This window comes from Dryobates pubescens, chromosome 8 (genome assembly GCF_014839835.1).
Source record: "Dryobates pubescens isolate bDryPub1 chromosome 8, bDryPub1.pri, whole genome shotgun sequence".
NCBI lineage: Eukaryota > Metazoa > Chordata > Aves > Piciformes > Picidae > Dryobates > Dryobates pubescens.
The window spans coordinates 36,080,709-36,101,069 of NC_071619.1; the positions used below are offsets into that span (position 1 = coordinate 36,080,709).

The following is a 20,361-nucleotide window of genomic DNA, read 5'->3' on the forward strand; positions in this document are numbered from 1 at the left end:
AGGGAGGAAAGATAAATCAATAATTAACTTTCAGTAGGCTGAAAGGACAGCTCTGAAGTCCATAAGGCAACTTTCCCAGTCCTACTTTTGTATCCACACAGGTCAATCACATTTCCAGCTACTGATGATTTTACAAGCAAGATGTTAGGAGGATTATCTTTTAGTTGGGAAAACAAAACAAACAAACCAACCAACCCCACAAACCCAACAACCAACCAAAAATCAACCAACCAACCACAATGAAAAAACACAAAACAATGAAACAAAACAAAAAAAAAAAAAAAACCAAACAAAAACCCCCAAACCAACAAACAAAAAATAATCAACCCTAAACATTCTGTATTTACCTCAGAATCAAATGGCACACTATACTTGCCTGCATTTTTAGCTCTACCACAAGCCCAATATAACCTGACCATGGAAATGTAACATTAAGGTGCAACTTACAGAATGGCACCACTTCTGCCCTGCTAAGGATTTCCCATAGGTACTCTGCAAAGAGTTGGAAGCATTGCCTATTCAAAGTTTCCTTTAATCTTTTCTGCAGTTGCCAACTGCTTTTAATACAGACCTGTGACTTGATGATCTTTTGAGGTCTCTTCCAACCTTGGTGATTCTGTGATTCTGTATAATCACTGGTTTGATACTACCTCATGCAGGCAGACCATTAGAGTTTAGGTTCACCCTTTGTCCTGTTATTTATGCTTGTGCAAACCGGACATAAAATGCTACCTAGGGTCTGTGTCCACCCACTTCAGAAAAGCACATGGAAATGCGTGTGACACGAGGCACTGAAAAATAAAAGTCCTAAAGATGCTACCAGTGTTTGAATTAGGGAGGAATGGTTGCTGTTAGAACACCCATCTTTCATGAAGGGTGCTGCAGAACAGTAGCAAAAACAAGTACAGCACGGCTACAAATCTGCCCTGCACGGGGCTGGCGGGGCAGGCTGTTGATGATGGGAAGAGACCACTTCTTGGCATGAAAGGATTGAAGCTTTTGCACTGCCATAGTCCATGGCCTTTCTTTCCATAGTGCCACCTAGTGCTAACTTGGTCAGCAGCTCACTTTTCTGCAAGATGAACATCTGCCCCATTAGCAACAGGCTGGGGGAACCCTCCACACTCATTCCACCCAAGCCAAACCCCATCTGTCTTTAAAGACAGCTTTATCCCATTAGCTTACTTTCCCACTCCTGCATTTTGTTTACTTCAAGACATGCGATCTTCAGTGTCCTCAAAAAGCTGAAATTTTTTCTTGCAAATCTGTGGGATATGTAGCAACCTGCCCCATGGCACCATCAGCCCTGGCTGCCCCGGTGGCTATGGAAGGAGGAGGTGGCACACATCCCCATGCTTCCCGAAACCATTTTACAAGACCCATCTGCAAAGAGAACTCACACCAGGGCCAGGCAGTCAAAATGCCATCATAATACATGATGGCACTGAAGGATTAAGTAAAAAATGTACAAACCCATGACAGACATAAGCAGTAATCATTCTCCAATGCCCCTTTTCTAGTAGAGGAAAACTGGATCAGTGCCGCTAGAACTAAATATTAACTTTTAAGATAAACAATAACCAGGAATACAGGCAACACCTTCAAAGCTAAACCCATCCCTGACAAAAGCCTTTGCTTTTCACTCCTCCTCACCAAAAAGTTTGATACATCTGTGGAAAACTCCTGAAGTTAAAGCTGTACAAACGCTATGAAAGTATCTCAGCATTTGGTGCACGGTCAAACGCTGTTCTTTACCAGGAGAAAGCTGGACCCTTGGCACAGACAGCTTATAAAAAAGCCAAGTTATTTTTCGTGATTGATTTGTTTGTTTACTCTCTGAATTTATTGGGGGGGGGGGGGGGGGGGGGGGCGGGCAAACGAAGATGATCAGTGAAGTCTGCTTCACTTTGCCTTCCCATCATTCTCCCTCTGCAGCACAGTCTGAATTGCTGACCCCACGGAGGGAAGAAATTAGTCTTTAAAAGTAACTGCCTCCAGTGCATTGTTTCACCTAAAAACAAGGACAAATTTAAAACATTTACAAAGGATTTGGATTCTCTAAAAGTTTTGCTTAAAAAAAAAAATCTAAGCAACTTGAAGTTAAATTTCAGTGCCTAATATTCCATTAACATTTGTGAATTTCTTTCAGTAGAAGCTGTTCCCCACACAGATCACAGCGTTAAAAAGTCCTATAAAAAGAGACAGGAGTGAAACCAACTGAAATCTATAAGGCCACAGCATGCCATCAATTTCCAAACAGAACTTCTATTCAAATCATTCTGCTTAAAACCTCATATGGGCTTGCAAAAAAAAAAAAAAAAAACCAAAACTGAACAGGGCTTTCTTGAAATGATTTAAATAACAATTTATCTAAGACTGTAATCTCTCTTGTATGGGATTTGTAAGCCATCCCACAGAATTCTCTAGCAGGGGACACTGTTCCCTATTTACATCAAAGTTTTATATAAATAACATTACTCCTTTTTTATTTTATTACTTTTTTTTTTCCTCTGCAGCTGTTTTCCCTTATGAATAAGCCAGGCCTATGATGAAAATGTGAAAAGAGGAAAACTGTGAGTAATATTTATAATTATTATATATCCAACTCAGGAAATTGCTACGACTGCCTTTATCAAAATAAACAAGACTGATATTTTTTTGCCTCCTTTAAGAGAAAAGCAAAAGCCTCTCCTATGAAAATTAATTTGAGTTGGTATTTGCTTGGCATTCGGATTTGACTGCCTTGTACCCCAATTTTCATCCTGTTAAAGGCAAAAATGGAAAAAATACAAACACCCCCCAAAAAAAAACACACACACACAAAAACCCCAACGGTGTTGCCTCTCGTCTCACAGGAGTGAGCAAGGCATATACACACGCCATTCAGGCCAAAATTACTCTAGCTACAGGGCATGGCAAAGCATGAAATAACTGCTCCAGAGCACTTCCTCGTGTGGGTGTGTTAGATAACTGTCTGCTCCAACGCTAAAATAAAGCACACTGTGACCCAATCAACACGGCGAGCTCCGCTCCACACAGCTGCCCGGGCTGCGTGCATGGGAACCCTGAGAACCCCGCGATGCCCCGCGCATGCTGCTCCGCCAAACTCAGTCCTGTCCCCCTGGCCAACAGATTGGATGCTCCCCAACTTCCAGCTACAGCATCATATGCTGGATTTAAGTTTACTTAGGCATACTTTACCCTTTGCTGCTGTCTCCAGATTGCAAATGGACTTTGTGCTATTGAAAGGGCTGAGATGTTAATTATTTTTTTGGCTACAATATACTTGGGGTTCACAGAAAATTCAGTCCTCCCACTGACAATGTTTTCAAGTTTCCAAAAAGATTTTACTGCATAATGAAAAAAACATTTCTCCTACCCCGACTCTTTTCTCAGCTTCACAAAAACCAAGAGATACCTTGTAGCCATTTTTTAAAGTTTCTCACAAACATTAAGATGTGGACAGGCTTCTGCGAAACGCTTGTGCAAGAATCCTCAGGACAGGTCTATGCTTCCCTACAAAAAAACCTGGGCTGTTGAGGAACATGCACCTTCACTGGTTCAGGAGAAAATGACAGGTGCCTGAAAACCCGTCCATCCCACGATGGGGACGGCTGCTAATGCTCCAGCTGCATCACTCCACGCTGACCACCAGCCGAAGGCATCAGCAGCTCCACCTTTAAGACCCCTACTTGCCTGTCACAACTTCAGTATTCCCACTACGCCCAAACCTGAGTTTCAATGCTTGAGATTCAAACTTTAGGAGAGGAAGAAATAACCTTGCTACAGTTTGCAGGTCTTTTGATGCAATAAACACATTTAAAGTCTACCAACAAAATATTCAGTTAGAAGCTTGACTAAAAAGGAGGAGGGGAAAAAAAAAAACAACAAACAAACTAGGAAGCAATGAATGTCATTTCCCAGCTAAGAGACGAGCCACCAGTTCCTGGCACACTGATAATATAAAACCTTGAAAAGTTTTGCTCAGGTTCTGAAAATAAAGCTGTTGATAAAATGGAGAAAGTAGTTTCTGCAGTTGCAGTGCCAGTGAACAGATCTGCTGCTTTGGATTTCAATTAACTTAGTTTGTTCAGCAAGGAGGCACTTCTGTCGGAACTGGGGAGTTGCAAATTAAGGGACAGCCAAAAAGAAAAAGAAAAGCCCCAAACAACAGCAAAAAAAAAAAACAAAAAAAAAACCCCAAACAAAAACCTGTTGGCAGCAAAAGTTCTCTGGTTTTAAAATAATGGATTTTTAAGAAACACTTCAAAGGATTCGAGGGTTTTGGAGAATCTCCTAGGTAGTCCCAGGTGGGTTAGGAATATTGCATTATGGACTTCTTTGTGCTCAGAGAAAGGCCTAATGCATGTTTTTAAGAAGTCCTTCTCTTGCTATTAAATAAATAATTTTCTATTAAAAAAAAAAAGGGGATTGCTGTTGCTGAGGTATCTCCACTGATCAGTGTCCATTTTATATAATTACTCTTGATTTTCCAGAACATTTTATATAACTCACACTGATTCTTTCTTTCCCCCCCCCCCACCCCCCTTTTTTTCCCCCCTGTTGTTACTAGCAGAGTAGCAGTTTTACTCTCCAACAGAAATGACAGGAGCTCAGATAAAAAGACCATTTCAAATGGATCAACTGAAGCAGATTTTTTTCAGAACCCATGATAAATCTGGGCTCCCAAAACTCAGCAATGCCAAATGGCCTACGAAATGCATCACAAAGCCCTCCCCAGCAAAATAAACACATACATACATAAATAAATAAATAAAGAGGAAAAAAGAAAAGAGAGATGAATTCAGGGGAAAGCTTCAAGGTTTTGACATTACAAATAAGTAGCATATTAAAGAGATAAAAAGGCAAAAGAATGAGAGATGAATTCAGGGGAAAGCTTCAGCGTTTGAAATTACAAATAAGTGGCATATTTGTGGAAGGAGGAATGGTAAATAAATAGTTACTATTTCTGGACAAAATGGCTCGATAGATTTCATAATTTGCCACCACTGTATAAAAAAAAAAATCTCTCTATTCCCTTCCCCCCCCCTTCCCCGGCAGTACACACGGAAACACAAGCATAACCATGCAGAAAGCGGGAGGGTGGGGGGCAGCCAAGGATACAAACTCCCTCTTAGAAAGTTTGAATTCTTATTAACCCAGTGATGCCTCCAGAACGTTGCATGAGATCAGCAACACAAAAGTTGGAATACATGCCTCCTTTCTGCCCAGCAAAGGAAACTGGAAAAAAAAAAAAAACACAACACTAATAATGATAAAAAAAAAAATAAAAATAGACGTTAAAAATATCTAGGGAGGGAAAAGTCCATGTACAACAACCAGAATTAACCCCTTCCATCCCTGCACCGAAACAGACAAACAGCAAAACCTCTCTGAATAAAAACCCTGTCAGGAGGAGTGGAACCTGCTTTCTCTCTCTCTCTCTCTCTCTCTCTCTTTTTGCTTTTATTTACTGTATGCCAAGCATGGACTTTAAACTTACAGCGTGCATATATATATATATACACAAAACAAAGAACAAGAGTCACCGTTAACCCTGCTCGCCGGCGTTACAGTTAAAAGTCATTGGCAAATACTAATAAACCCCCCCATTTAGCAGCAAATAAGGAGAGCATGATATATGGACGGACAGATGGAACTGCATAAACAGAAAAAAAGAAAAAGCAGAGAGAGACCCACAGGCAGGCAGAGAGGGCTGCTTGAAAAGAGTGAAAGATATTGATTTACTTAGTGTTGGAAAACAAACGTTATTTGCTTCTTCCTTGGTTTAAAAAGAAAAATGATTTCAAAAGTAATTAAAGTGAATCATAAGGGGGCACACCCTTAAATAAGTAGAAGAAGGGGGGGGACACACACACACATTTGTAGAGGGTAAGGCCTTCTATAGATGTTCCGAATTTTAAGCTAGCAAATAGGTCTGGCAAACTTACATCTCTAAATTAAAAATCAAGGAGGAAAAGGGGGGGTGGAAGGGGGGGGGCGGGGGGAGAGAATAAAGAAGTGCTGGTGGTTTAAGGAGAGCAGAGGCTTTATTCTTTCATTTTTTATAAAAGTTGACTGGCCTACCTTGTTCCCCAGTCCTCAGTTTGTCTCCTCATAGTCGCTGTCTCCCTGGAAGTACAGTGTGAGTGGTAATGACTGCCTGCCTCCCTAATGAGTCCATTTTCCTGCTCTTGATGTTGTGTATATACACACACTGCAACCTACCTTACAAACCACAGAGACGGGAAAGGGAGAGGGAGCGAGAGAGCGAGCGTGAGCGAGCGAGAGTGCGAGAGACAGGGAGAGAGAGGGAGAGCGAGAGAAAGGCGCACACAGACAAAGCCCTCCTACCAGACAGCAGACAACCCTCCTTCCCCAGCCAGCAAAATACAACTCGGCTAATGCAGCAACAGGTTCAATGCTGCCAGGCTGAGGCAGCCTCCAAAAGGTACACGGGGCTGAGCAGGATTGCTGGCAAATAAACAGTTTAGTGCTGCCTGGCTCCACCTTTCTTATTTATGTTACAGGATGTTGGCATGCATTGTTTCAGACAGTCCATATAATTACCATAAATACATTTTTGTGTGTGTGTATTAGCATGAAGCGCTGCAACATAGCAGCCATTCTGCTCCGTAACCTTAGAGCTTTAACACATGCAGGGAAGGTGTAAACATATCTCTTTTGACAGGCAGGCTACACAAAGCCCACTGATGATTTTAAAGTCATGAGATCTTTCAAGAAAGACGCTCCTGAAGATAGGTTTCCCCAGACAATAGGGGAGCAGAGGAAATTGATCTTGATGAGGAAGAAGTCTTCGTATGAGACTGCTCAGTAAACAACCTAAAAGAGAGGGCTATTCGCCCCCAGGACTTCCCCCCCCCCTTTAAAAATATATATATATAGGGAAGTTTCTACCCCTACAGCTATAATAATGTGCTGTGCTTATGTCTGAACAGGTGCAATGCATATAGTACATGGTGTTACAAGGACAGAAATAAATCTCCCAAGTAAAAAAAAAAAAAGGAAAGGGGGAAAAAAAAAATCCCCAACATTTTCCCAGATACAAACAGGCCAAAGTTATTTCAAATATAGATCTCATCTGAAGAATGTTTTCCCCCACTACATTTTTTTCAGTGGGAGGGCTAGAAGGAAGGGGTGAAGGGGAGGCAAAGCTCAGAAAAATCAATGCACCTAACCAGTTACTAGATTTTTATTGCTTTCACAATAATTTGTCATCTCTGAAGAGGATAAATGCTGCTTTGAAACCTGGTCCTATTCTATTCTATTCTATTCTATTCTATTCTATTCTATTCTATTCTATTCTATTCTAATTTTCACTCAGCCCTGCCTCTTGTCAGATGTAAACTTACGCTGTCTCGAAAATTCTGTTGATTTTAACGGCAACTACAGCCAGGGGAAAGTAGCAGGCAAACAAGGTTTTGCACCTGTGTTTCATCTTTGGACACAGGTTCTCCACGAACTTTATCCACAGGGTATTTTTACAGGGAGAAAAGGAAGTCCAAGGAGAAAAAAAAAATAATAGTAACAATAGTTAAGTGATACTCCCAAGGTTATAGTGTAAAAATCCGTGGAAAACCAGCCAAGCAGCTGAATCTCCTGATGGTTAACACAGGGTTTGCCTGAAGTAACTCATACCCACCTAAAAGTTTAAAGTGCTCTACCTAAGCCAGTTGAGTAGGCTCCCTCTATTGTCAGTGGAGAGACAGGCACCTCCCAAAAGTGATTCATCCCAGCTTCCTCTCCTCTCCCTCTCTCTCTCTCTCCACTGAGGACAGAACCTACACAACTAGATTAGGCTAGGCAGCGAGCTTGTAGTTGGCTAAAATTAAGTAAAATTAATCTCACTTTTGATCTAAAGCTCTGTTACAACATCCTGCTTCCCAAAATACATTTTTATTGCCACATTTATTATTAGGCAATATATGCCTAAATTGTAGTGATCAAAAAGGGATAGCCTGCTGACTAAAAGAGACAGGTAAACTCCCTAGATTCATGGATTTGTACCCTCAGGCTGGCTGAGTATTCATGATTCACACAGTCTTTATAATATTAACCAACCTGGTGACTGGTGAATTCGATTAGTTTTGTCCACTGGTAGCTGCTACACGTTTTTGTATCTCACTAATAAACACTCTGTTTTCATCTGTGTATCCAGTAAATACAAAAGAATTAAGCCATTTGTTTCTTTCAAAGGGTTGATTTGCATTACTCTTTTCATCCAAACACAATGTTTCTTAGCTTAAGGTAAAATATAAAGAGAAAAAAGCTCTATTAGGTGACTTAGTTCAACTCCTTCTGTAATATTTAGGTACATACACACCTGGTATATGTAGATGCTGCTCTTACAAGTTATTCCAAAGATATACTGCAAAAATTTAACCCTATTACATCTCTGCTCCTCTGGACTTTATGACCATCCTCACCATATTTCAGGTTGGACGTGATGATCTTTGAGGTCTCTTCCAACCTTGGTGATACTGTGATACCTTATTGAAAGGTATGCAAGGTCAGAAAAGCAGAACAAACGTTTGTAGACTTTGCTTCTAACTGCAGAAACTTGATCTGACCATGTTTCTACCAAATGACCACTCACTACCTCATTTTTTCCATCTATAAAATGGGTTCAACTGTAGTTCCATATATTTATGGTACCATCTGCTCATGAAGTGCTTCATGATTGTGGGATTGTTTTGCCTGGAGAAGAGGAGGCTCAGGGGAGACCTTCTTGCTCTCTACAGCTACCTGAAGGGAGGTTGTAGCCAGGTGGGGGTTGGTCTCTTCTCCCAGGCAACCAGCACCAGAACAAGAGGACACAGTCTCAAGCTGCACCAGGGGAGGTTTAGGCTGGAGGTGAAGAGAAAGTTCTTCACAGAAAGAGTTGTTAGCCATTGGAATGTGCTGCCCAGGGAGGTGGTGGAGTCACCATCCCTGGAGGTGTTCAAGAGGGGACTGAATGTGGCACTTGGTGCCATGGTTTAGTCATGAGGTCTGTGATGACAGGTTGGACTCGATGATCTTTGAGGTCCCTTCCAACCTTGGTGATACTGTGATAGTCTTAATACTCTAGAACATTTGACCCCAAACTAACATTCATTACTTAATCACACCTACCTTAAACATACAAATCTGAAAGTAAACTAAAATTGTGCCAAGTCTGGATAAAACACAGACTTGAACCCTTCAAATTTAACAGAGATTCAAGACGAATTCCAAGCCCTAAGCTGGAAACATTTAAGTTAAAAGAAACATTCCGATTTGCAATTGATCTAGAGCCAAAATTGCATCTAGATCCCTACTTCCTGTGACTTTCTAGAGATGCAATATATGCATCTGAAATCAGGATCATGGGCCATATTTGTTCATATTTTGAGTAAGTCTGAATCTCAGCAAAAACATTAAAACAAAGACTGTTTCCATCCAGTTATGGCAACACTCAGAACCTCCCCCAAACTGGCACCCAAGGCCATCCCTTCCAGTGTTTCATGAGGTTTGTGTACATGCAGAACCGAAGAATTTAAGCCAATTGTATTTATTTGAAAGCAAATATGAAGCAGCTTCCAACTTAAGACAGTTAATCCAATTAGTCATAATCTTTGCAAAATCCAAGTATCTGTCTGACCTGGATGAAAACCTTGCAAGGTGTGATCCGCACAACTGGTTTCTTGCCTGCAAGTCTTTCTAAATGGATCCAAGACATCAATGGACCAATTCTGTGTTGTAAATAATTCAGTCTACCTATGCCATAACATACCCAAAAACCCCAGAAAAGTTTGGAATAAGAATCCTGAGTGGTGCAGTTGAATTGAACAAAGAACCCCAATTTAATGTTTTGCCAGCATAAAAATGTCTGCTTATGCTTGATTCAAATTGCTCAGTGAGAGCCAGCTCACCATCACACCACAATCCTGTAGGACTGCAGCTCCCTTGCTCTCTATTATGTGAGTAGGTCAACGGCTATGTGCTTGGTTCACTTGCGGAAGAGGGAAGAGGACATATAACTGCTGATTGCTTTCGGTCCTGTCCTGTCACAGGACTGGACACACACCTGCCATGTGATGGTGAGGCCCTGCATGGAAGTCACACGGCTGGCCTATGCTTGGCCACACAACAGAATAGGCAAATGAAATCCTATCACATGCTAGGAGAGTACCTCTGCCACAGCTGCGGCAAGGAACTTTGGTTGTGCCACGCATGGAGTCACATCACAAGAATGAGGCTGTATTCACACAGAATCACAGAATCACCAAGCTTGGAAGAGACCTCAAAGATCATCAAGTCCAGCATGTCACCACAGACCTTGTGACTAAACCATGGCACCAAGTGCCATGTCCAATCCCCTCTTGAACACCTCCAGGGATGGTGATGGTGACTCCACCACCTCCCTGGGCAGCACATTCCAATAGCTAACGACTCTCTCAGTGATGAACTTTCTCCTCACCTCAAGCCTCAACTTCCCCTGGTGCAGCTTGGGACTGTGTCCTCTTGTTCTGGTGCTGGTTGCCTGGGAGAAGAGACCAACCCCCTCCTGGCTACAACCACCCTTCAGGTAGTTGTAGAGAGCAATAAGGTCTCCCCTGAGCCTCCTCTTCTCCAGCCTAAACAATCCCAGCTCCCTCAGCCTTGGCAGGTTGGCAGTTGGTCTTGATGGTCTTGGAGGTCTTTTCCAACCACAACAATTCTAGGATTCTATGAACAGAGGGCCCCCAGCTGTCACAGTAGAAGGCTGAGTTATCCATCCTGAATGCAAAAACATGCAATGATGGTCTTCCCAGCAGATGGTAATACTGGTTTTCTTTTCCTGTAAACTTGTCATCTTGGTTCAGAGTTTAATCTCTAGCACCTGCAATAAGGGGGGCAAGCCCCTCTAGCAAAGCCTTAAAAGGAATGAAAAAATTACTAGCACTCACTATAGGCGGCTAGAAAATTCTGGTGCTTGGCACAACAGGGCCCCCACCTACAGCTCTCCCAGGGAGCTGCAGAGCTTTGAGAACACTGATCTTCAGCAGAAAGGGGAGAGATGAAAAATCGAACTGTCCACCAGAACTGTGAAATACTTTGTTGCAAATGACACTATTCTGGATGATGGACTAGGAGGGAAGGAAGGTGCTTCTGTGCCAAGTAATATGGCTCTCCTTTTTATGCTGCCAGGAACACCTAGATGTTGAGTTTAGGCATATATTGCTGGAAACCACAACCAGAAAAGGAGTCATGGCATCATATAACCATGACTGAGTCTTAAGAGCTACTTCATCTGCAAGCAACTTGGCCTTTTAGTAGTTATCTCAGAGCTGATTTTCAAATTCTAAAGAATTTTAAGTGGGACTGACTCAGTTAACTGGTTGAATATTCTGCCCATCCTTGTGGTGAGTTAACATGCCAATTTTGATGTACTCCCCATACCCATCCTATAAGAGTTCCACCAGTGCCTTCAGGGAGCTCCACTCTACTAGAATCCTAAGAATTGTTCTTAGAAACCAGTCTGGTTTAACAATATGCTGGTAAATTCATATTGCAGTCCTCTTTCAGATGGCATAGGCAGGGGCTAGAAACACTGACAGTAGCATGTCTGAACTTGATTGCTTCCACTCAGTCCCTTTCACCACATCTCCTAGACTCCCCCGGTATATCACACCATCATGTTGCCAGCCCAACAGGATTGGTGATTCAGATTTCTCTGCTGGTGTCCTGCAGTGTCTCTGCAACTTTGTTCAAATGTAATGAGAAAGATGCCAATTAAAAAAGCACAAGAGTCCTGCAGCTTGGCAGGCTGATTCAAATTAGATACCTGTATGAAGTGATTAAAAATAGGTTTTCTAAACCCGAAGATAACAGGAGGACAGTAAGTTTGATTTGCATCAGCAGGGGCCAGCAGAACTGTAAAAGAACCACACAAAAGCTCTTTATTTCTGCAGATTTGCTGGTGAAGATGCTGAGGACAGAAGGAAACACAGCACACTTTCAATATGCAAAGAATCTCAACTGTTCTCCCATCTCAGCAGTCATTACTTACTGCCAGACCTCCAAACAGGTAATACTTTGCATTTATTTAGCAACTTTGGTCCATCTTTCCACAGTTCAGCTATAAGCACACATTAAAAATGTCAAATTTCACAACTTCCTGAGTCCAAAATACAAACAAACAAACAAAAGGCACACAGAATGACAGAATCACCAAGGTTGGAAGAGACCTCAAAGATCACCAAGTCGAACCTGTCACCACAGACCTCATGACTAAACCATGGCACCAAGTGCCATGAGCAATCCCCTCTTGAACACCTCCAGGGATGGTGACTCCACCACCTCCCTGGGCAGCACATTCCAATGGTTAACAACTCTCTCTGCGAAGAACTTTCTGACATTCTCCTTTTACAGACAGCAAAAACGAATGGAAAGAGTTAATCACTGACTGGGAAGTCAGGTCTTCCTGATCAGAAGTTCAGACCATGCTGCCTCTATGGATCAGGCTCTCAGAGAGCCCAACTGATTGGCAAGACTGGGGCACACTTGCTGAACCACAATGGGTTTCCTTTTTTTATTGTACATCCTAGAATGTCCTGAATAATAGATCAGAAGCAAAGCTGATAAGTCTCTAACAGTTTCAATGAATCTGTGAAAATATGTCTGCAAGTAATGTAAACCAAGCTCCATAAAGGGCCACTTTCTTTTATGATGGCTCAACCACCACTTTGATAAAGGAAAATCCTGCATAATGACTGTTCTCTTACAACCCTTAGGCCACTTTGCACAATGGCTGTAAAATGATGCTTCCACTGCATAATAATCCCATGTCAGATACAACAGTACTGTGTTGGGTAAATATTGCTGCTAGATCAGTAAATTGTGACAGTGAGATCTAGACAATATATGAAACTTTGTCCTAATGAGGCAAATCCCTTGTTTTTTTACACCCATCTAGACTGGTGTGTATCAGTCACCACTTACAGGGACTAAGAGTCCTCATTTACACTCACAGAATTGTTTCAACTGGAAAAGTCATCTAAGATCATTGAGTCCAACCGTCAACCCAACACCACCATGGCCATTAATCCATGTCCCAAAGTGCCACGTCCACGCATTTCTTGAACATCTTCAGGGACAGGACAATGACTCCACCACCTCCCCAGTCAGCCTGTTCCAATGCTTGATACAACAATACAACAAACTCCAGAAGACCAGTAACATTCCAACATACCATTTTCCAGTTCAAAACCAGAACTACAAAACCAGTCTTCAGATTCTCACATGCTTTATACCCATCTCCCCATTCACAGACATGCACACACACTTGGGATATTCCTGTGTTACCTTTGTCTTGAATGTACCTTGTGTTGTAATTATTTAGCACCTAATAACCTGTAGTGACCTATGTGGCCTCTCCCCTTACAGAGTGTTGAGGTATTATCTTTATTTGCATCAGCAGGCCATTTGTGACCAATTTAGCTGTTGAGCTAACATGCAAGGCCCTCATCCAAGATGTGGAGTTACAATGGAGTGAGATCTTGTTTCACAGCCTCCTGTGGCATATGGTGCACCCTCTATTATATAACTACACCGTTCTCAAAAGGTTACCTATAATTCAGTTACAAAGAGTCAGGTTGCAGTTCAGTCAGCATTTAAGGGCTAGAAATTTGATGATTTACTTCAGGAAATTCATACTGAACCCACCCCAAACTGGACAACAAATTGTAAACCAAACTTCTGCAACCCTAGTGATTGCCCTATCCGTTGAGATGCAGCAAATTTAGCAGAAATGAAGATCTGATCTAGATGGGGGGAAAAAGTGAGAGGCATCACTAGCAGTATTTTTGGAAGCTGCTATTTTTACCCTTTGGGTGCAACAATATTGTCACAAACCTATAAGCATGAATCCATTCTGCAAAATATTTATGTCAGCATCTTCAAAGATGCTTTTCGTTCAAGAGGTAATTATTTTGTAGTCTAGAGGATAAAACCTGAGAGTATGGCCCCCTAAATGAATGGCTACTTCTGGAAAGGATAAAAACAAAAATGCAGTTTAAGTGTATCTGATGTGCAAAGACAGAAATTCCATACTTTAATTTTTATTTGATTGGCTATATGTGAAGTGGACAATAAACACCTCTACAGGAAAGAGACAGTATTGAATCCTCAAGCAGCCAAACAATCTTGAGTAGGCTCTAAAACTTACACGACTGTCTTAAAAGGAAATGTTTTCTAACATCTCTGTTATGCTCCCAAGTACTTTCTTTTTAGGCTTTTCTATACAATCATCAGAACTAGAAACTTCCTTATTTGTTTACCTAAAGCTAAGACTGTATGACCAACGCACAAATAGTTACATAGAGAAATCACAGCACATACAATACCGCTGTAATGTTTAAAAGCAGCAACATTAAGTGGCATTATTCTTTTAAAACTCCACCAGGAAATCTCTTTGGTTCATGCAAGATTATTTTCCTCAAATATAAGCACTGGGTGAAAGTTCCTACATAAGATTTTTCCAGCATTCTAGGCAAGGGGACAACAATGCATTTACCAGGCAGACTGGAGTTGTGTGTTACTGAAAAGGCTGAACAACTTCTCAGAGCTGTGTGGCTTCTATCACAATTCAAAGCAGCTCAGCACAAAAATTCACCCTAAACCCCAGACTTGGATGGCTCCAATTCCTGCTAAGTCCTCATGCTTAGTGTTTCTGTGCATATATGCCCCACAAATTCCACAGCCAGCTAACAGAAAATATCAGGCACCGGGACTTGTGGTGCTTAGGCAAACTGACTCTGACCTATAAGTATATAGAACTTCCTGATTCTGTTCTAGGGCAAACTAAATATTACAGATACCATGGAATAAAGAAATTAAAAGTCCTTGGTTAGTGTGAGATGCCACTTCAGGAAAAAAAACCTTAACTGTTGACCTCTACATCAAACACACAGGAAACTCCAGTTAAGATGTAACCATTTTACTAGCACTACTACCAAAATTAAGTATAAGAAGTTTCACTTTCACAGACTTGATCTGTAGGCCACCTCAAGGGGATTAGTTTTGTGTGTAGGTGGGCAGTATTCATTATCCTTGAAACATTTGGTTAAAGATGTTTCTGAAAAATAAAATCTAAATGTACTGGATGTGACAAAGAAAAGGAATGTTCTGGTCTGAGTCATTTTTTTTACTTCAAGTACATTGTCTTAGAACACCCAGACAAGACTATTTCCAGTTAGGCCTTTAGTTTTAGCCTAAAGGAGAGTGTTTTTTCAGACTCTGAACACTGTTTGCTTAGCTGTTTTAAAGGACACTTTTAGAGGTGCATTTCTTTTCTTGAAATATTGAAGTGAAATTCATTTTGCAAGCAAAAGATGAAACAGTTCATTATTTAAAGCCAAAGAAAATAAACTGTATTCACTGAAAATTAAGCCTCAGGTCTTCGTTGACACAAAACCCAATCAGATCTATCAAAAAAATTGGAAGATCTGTTGAGGTTGGTGGTGTCAGCCTGACAGAAATGAGCTTGGGTATCCTATAGACAAACAACTCTTCTTTTGCCTGGGTTTGAACAAAAGAGTCTTTCATTACAAAACCAGAACATACACAACAAGGTGACATAATATTTTCAAAATGACATAATGTAAACAAAGTGTACCAACTCCAGTGCCACTCTTCAGATAGGTGTTTTAATGAGCCCAAGTCAGATACTATTTTATGGTGAAAGGGCTCCTGTTCTGTAAGTTTCTTTACACTTACTCGCTAGAACTGTGGTATTTGGTATACTGCTACCAAGAAGGTCTATGATCATGTAATGAGAGATCCTCTTTGTAACATCTATCAGATTAGGCATAATTAAGTTTGGCAGGGGAACTTTAAATTTCCCAATTTTTGAGTAAATAAAGAAGAAATGTTAATACTGCACTAATCAGTACTAACTAACATTTAATTTGTTTTGTTTCAAAATCAGAGGTCACATTGTGAAACCATTTGATAGTATGCAATGAAAGAAAAAAACCCAACTCAACAAAATAAACAGAAGTTGGAATAAAGATAACTTTGTGTTTACTGGTACTTTGCTGTCCTACTGTTCCATTTGTTGAGTTGTTCTGGAGCCAACAAAATATGGGTAAGAATCAGGAGACAAATATGACTTAAGTATACTCTCTGTTGTGATCTTGGAATGAATCAACATTTGTTTTCCCACACTGTGATAACATCACAGATGTTAGAATCATAAATGCCAGTATACCTTAAAGCTTTCTGTTGCAGAAACAAAGGTACTATCAGTATAGCCAAATGAAAAGTCTTGACTAGCTTCAGCAGAGCATTTTGGGCAAGGCACCAAGCAAGAGACAAAAATGATATCTGATAGACATCCCACATAAATATCAAGCTATACATCATTTATTTATCCAACTGAGTAATTAAATTAAGTTTCAGTCTAGAATTGGTAGCGATTCATATAGTAAAGCTGCAACACACCATAAAACTTCACTGGGATTACCAGATATGGGCTTGGGGCAGGAGGGGAGGGGGTGGAACTGGGAGTGCCCTGTTAATGGCTACCTGGTACAATGCATCTATTCTCAGGCATGAAAGCTGGGACTGCCTGTTCAGGTACCACATCTAGCCCATGCATGCCTCTGGTGCTGATAATCATTCACAGTTTAAAAACAGGTATGAGAAAGGTAGTCACAGTATTATAATGAAGAGAATTTATGGGGCATTACTCTCACAAATTGCTGTTTCAATCTGAACACAACTCTGGGCTTAAGGTATCAAAATGTAACAACACTGCTCAAGGTTTCCATAACAAGATTATCTCTTTTCTTTCCTGCCTTATTCCTGGAAACAAAACAAACAAACAAACAAAAAACCCCCCAACCAAACCAGTTGAACAGAGATAGTTTCAACATCTGAATGGATGTCAATAGTCTTTATAGTCAGCACTGCTTCAAACATCCAAGACTTCTGGTGTTAGGAGGTTCTCTGCAAATAACTAAGTGTCAGCTCACATCTAGTGAAATATTTAATTAGAACCTCAGTGTCAAGCTTTTTACCTACTAAATTAAAGCTGTACTTTTGGAGTACAGTATGTCAACCACTGGGGGGAAATATAAATATATATATATACACACCAGTTTACCATACTGCTAAAAAGTCAGCTCAGCCCTATTCCTGCCTCAAACTACGAAGGACATAAATTATATCATTTTCTGGAAAAGCTACAACATAACAATTTCTGTGAGTTTTAGGTGGTAGGTACTTAATGAATTTTGTTTGGGGATTACTTTACAGGCTACTGCTCCAAGAAAAGTGAAGTTATATGCAAGACAAATGAAAACCAAAAAGTCTACTTAGAGGCTCTCAGTACTAGCTACAGGCCTCAAAGCTCAAGATTATCTATCCCTATTTAAGGCAAGAGATCCCTTTCAGAGTAACAAAAATATTTGCCTCTCAATAGCTCAAAGGTGTTCAAATCCCTGCAAGATACTAACCCTACATTCTGTTCATTTTAACAGCAAATAGATGTCCAAATTCCCCCAGGCAGCCCTTTTACCACTGGGCCCAAAGAAACAGATGACATGAAACCATCTTTTCATCATGAGAGAAGACAGGGAAAAAACTTCCAATTAAAACTGATGGAATTGATCGAAAAATGAATGCTATTAACGTACAGGCAAACAAAACAGGGAATAAAATAAGGGTAAAGTGCCTAAGTGCATCTCATTCCCCTTCACAAGTATCAAAAAACTCCCTACAAGAGTAGAAGATAAAAGAAGTGCAGATTAAAGACTAGGAAGTGTGTTGAAAATTGTGGCAAATGCAGCCTGTAAAGTTGGAAGTAAAACAAAACATTCCAACTTGAATTACTTCATCATCACAACTGTATGACCAGGAAGCCCTCCAGTGCCTTAGGAGTAGCTACAAGCACCTCTGACTCCACGGATTTCAATTTGAACTGATGTCCCTTCAACTAAAATAAGAAGAATTCCCAGCGAACACTGTTTGGGACAGTTATCATCCCACACATTCTCCTGCTGTAGCCAGGCTCTCAACCCACAGAAAGCTTCCTGGGACTTCCCAAAGTACCTGGTAAGTCCTTCCCATTCTTAAAGCAGGATGGGTACCCCTGTCTTTGAGAAAATGCCAATAAATAATCACAGCACTACCTCTAAGAGGTAATACAATAAGAGGAGTACTACCTCTACATTACCTGTAGAGAGTAGTACTGGCATACTACTTTTCAGGCATGAGACACCCTCCCCCAAAAAAAGGGGAAAAGCAAGGAAAAAAACCCCAAAACAATAAAGGATCACTAAATAAGCCAATGACAAATATGAACAAGAGCAGCACAAATTGTATGGTATTGGTAAATTAGCATTTTTCTCATATTTCAGCATCTGAAAGCAGAGAAATGCTTGCTTTTAGAAGGGTGCTTCTCTTGCCCTCCCACCAAATCAAAACTCACAAGAATATGATGGAAGAGGTAAAAGCCCAACATTCAAATCTACAGGTGGCTTCAAACCCAGAAATAAATTTGACCCAAGACATCAGGCCACAATCTATGGTCACATGAGTTATAGTAGAACTCTCCTCATCCCCACACAATGGCCCCAAGAGAGATGTTATTACATTTTACTGCTGTTGCTTATATCTAGTTTGGCCAAGAGTCATGACACCTGTATTTATAACGTCAGATACAGGAACAATCCAGTGGCATTTTTTTTCTGTTAGTGCTGCCTCTTTGGGATCTGCAGCTCAGAAACATTTACATGACAATAAGAAAGAATGGGAACATTTGACACTTGAAAAATTAGGCTCTAATTTCAATCTGCAAATGAAACATTTAAACATCCTGAAACCTAATAGTGAAGTTACATGAGTACAATGATTTCTGTCCCTTGCAAAAGACAGAGAAAAATGTACCCTTTTGCCTACCACTTACATGGGGAACAAGCAATGCTCTCAGGGCCTGATGAGAGAGAGAGAGAGGCTGCTAGTTGATTGAGTCATTTTGTCATCAAATGCTAAAAAGAAAGTAATAAATGAAACTAGTTTTGAACAAGAATTCACAATGTTTTTTGAACATCTACAGACTGCCATTGAGTAGTCTGAGTATTCTACAACAAGGCTTTAACAAAAGTTAGCTACCTCACTCAGGTTTTCAATCCAAATTATGAAATCCAGACAGCAGGTTTTTTGCTCTCCTGTTAATATTAAAGATAAGAATGTTCCAAACTGGAGCTTAATCACTTAATGGTTAACACACATAAGAACACTCATTTATCTGGCTTCAAGAAAGCAACATGTATGCATGTACCAAAGTAATATACCCAATATTTAACAGTATAGTACAAGACTTGTCAAAAATTGTCCAAGAAGCAGTTAGGATGGATTCATACCCATCTTAAACACTGCAGACAATACATTTCTGCAGACCCTTCAAGACTAGGTGCTCTTTTAAGTGAAACTAGTGAAGCAGAACTTTGATGATCCTGAAAGGGACGTGTGTTTAGTGCTATCATTACCATTATTAAAGGTAGCTGCAATGACAATTTAAATCTGTATTCCAAGCCTCCCAGAGGTTCTTCAACATTAGACACCTTTGTGTCTTGAAGACCCAGGAATAAGCTTACTAGTTGATTATGCTATAAAGAAAATCTCTGCTTAACAAGACAGATGCAACTTATTTTACCTGAATGATATTGTCTTCAATGGGAGACATAATGAGCAATTCATAGCAATCACTGAAACGTTTATCTTAGAGACCTGTAAATTCAGCTGTCCACTACTAGAATCACCAAGTTAAGAAACAGGGGTGAAAAGACAGTAAAAGAAAAGAAAAGAAAAAGTGACAGCATTGAACAGTGGGATCAGTGCAAGCTGGCCAGCTGAACATGACAAATGACCTCCTAATGACTACAAGCATACAGACAAAATGTATGTTCTTGCAAGCTGCTATTAAATCTGTATTAGAATGAAACCCATGAACACTGGTGCAGTGTTCCCAAAGACACAGTCCAATAACGAATAGGAAAGCATGAAAAAGATGTCTTTCCTATTTGGTTAGGCAAGAAAACTAAAATTGAAAGCACAAGGAGGGGGTTGGTCTCTTCTCCCAGGGAACCAGCACCAGAACAAGTGGACACAATCTCAAGCTGCACCAGGGGAAGTTTAGGCTTAAGGTGAGGAGAAAGTTCTTCACTGAGAGAGTTGTTAGCCATTGGAATGTGCTGCCCAGGGAGGTGGTGGAGTCCCCATCCTTGGAGGTGTTCAAGAGGGGATTGTATGTGACACTTGGTGCCATGGTTTAGTCATGAGGTCTGTGGTGACAGGTTGGACTTGATGATCTTTGAGGTCTCTTCCAGCCTT

The 20,361-nt window shown here is 40.7% G+C and overlaps 1 protein-coding gene across 5 annotated transcripts in view; it reads right to left on the reverse strand.

The window, feature by feature from the left end:
- The window catches only part of ZBTB20 (zinc finger and BTB domain containing 20), a 554,111-nt gene that overhangs the window by 517,345 nt on the left and 16,405 nt on the right, over positions 1-20,361 (reverse strand). The window contains exons 1-2 of one of the 5 annotated variants that reach the window (XM_054163729.1): positions 6,229-6,348; positions 6,088-6,132 (exon numbers count right to left, since the gene is read on the reverse strand). The exons of 1 other annotated variant lie outside the window; for it this stretch is intronic. The gene's annotated coding sequence lies outside the window, so the exon portion shown is untranslated. Of the gene's footprint in view, positions 1-5,159; positions 5,242-6,087; positions 6,349-20,361 lie in introns of those variants that run through there. 3 more of the 5 variants (XM_054163727.1, XM_054163732.1, XM_054163728.1) reach the window with 3 other exon arrangements.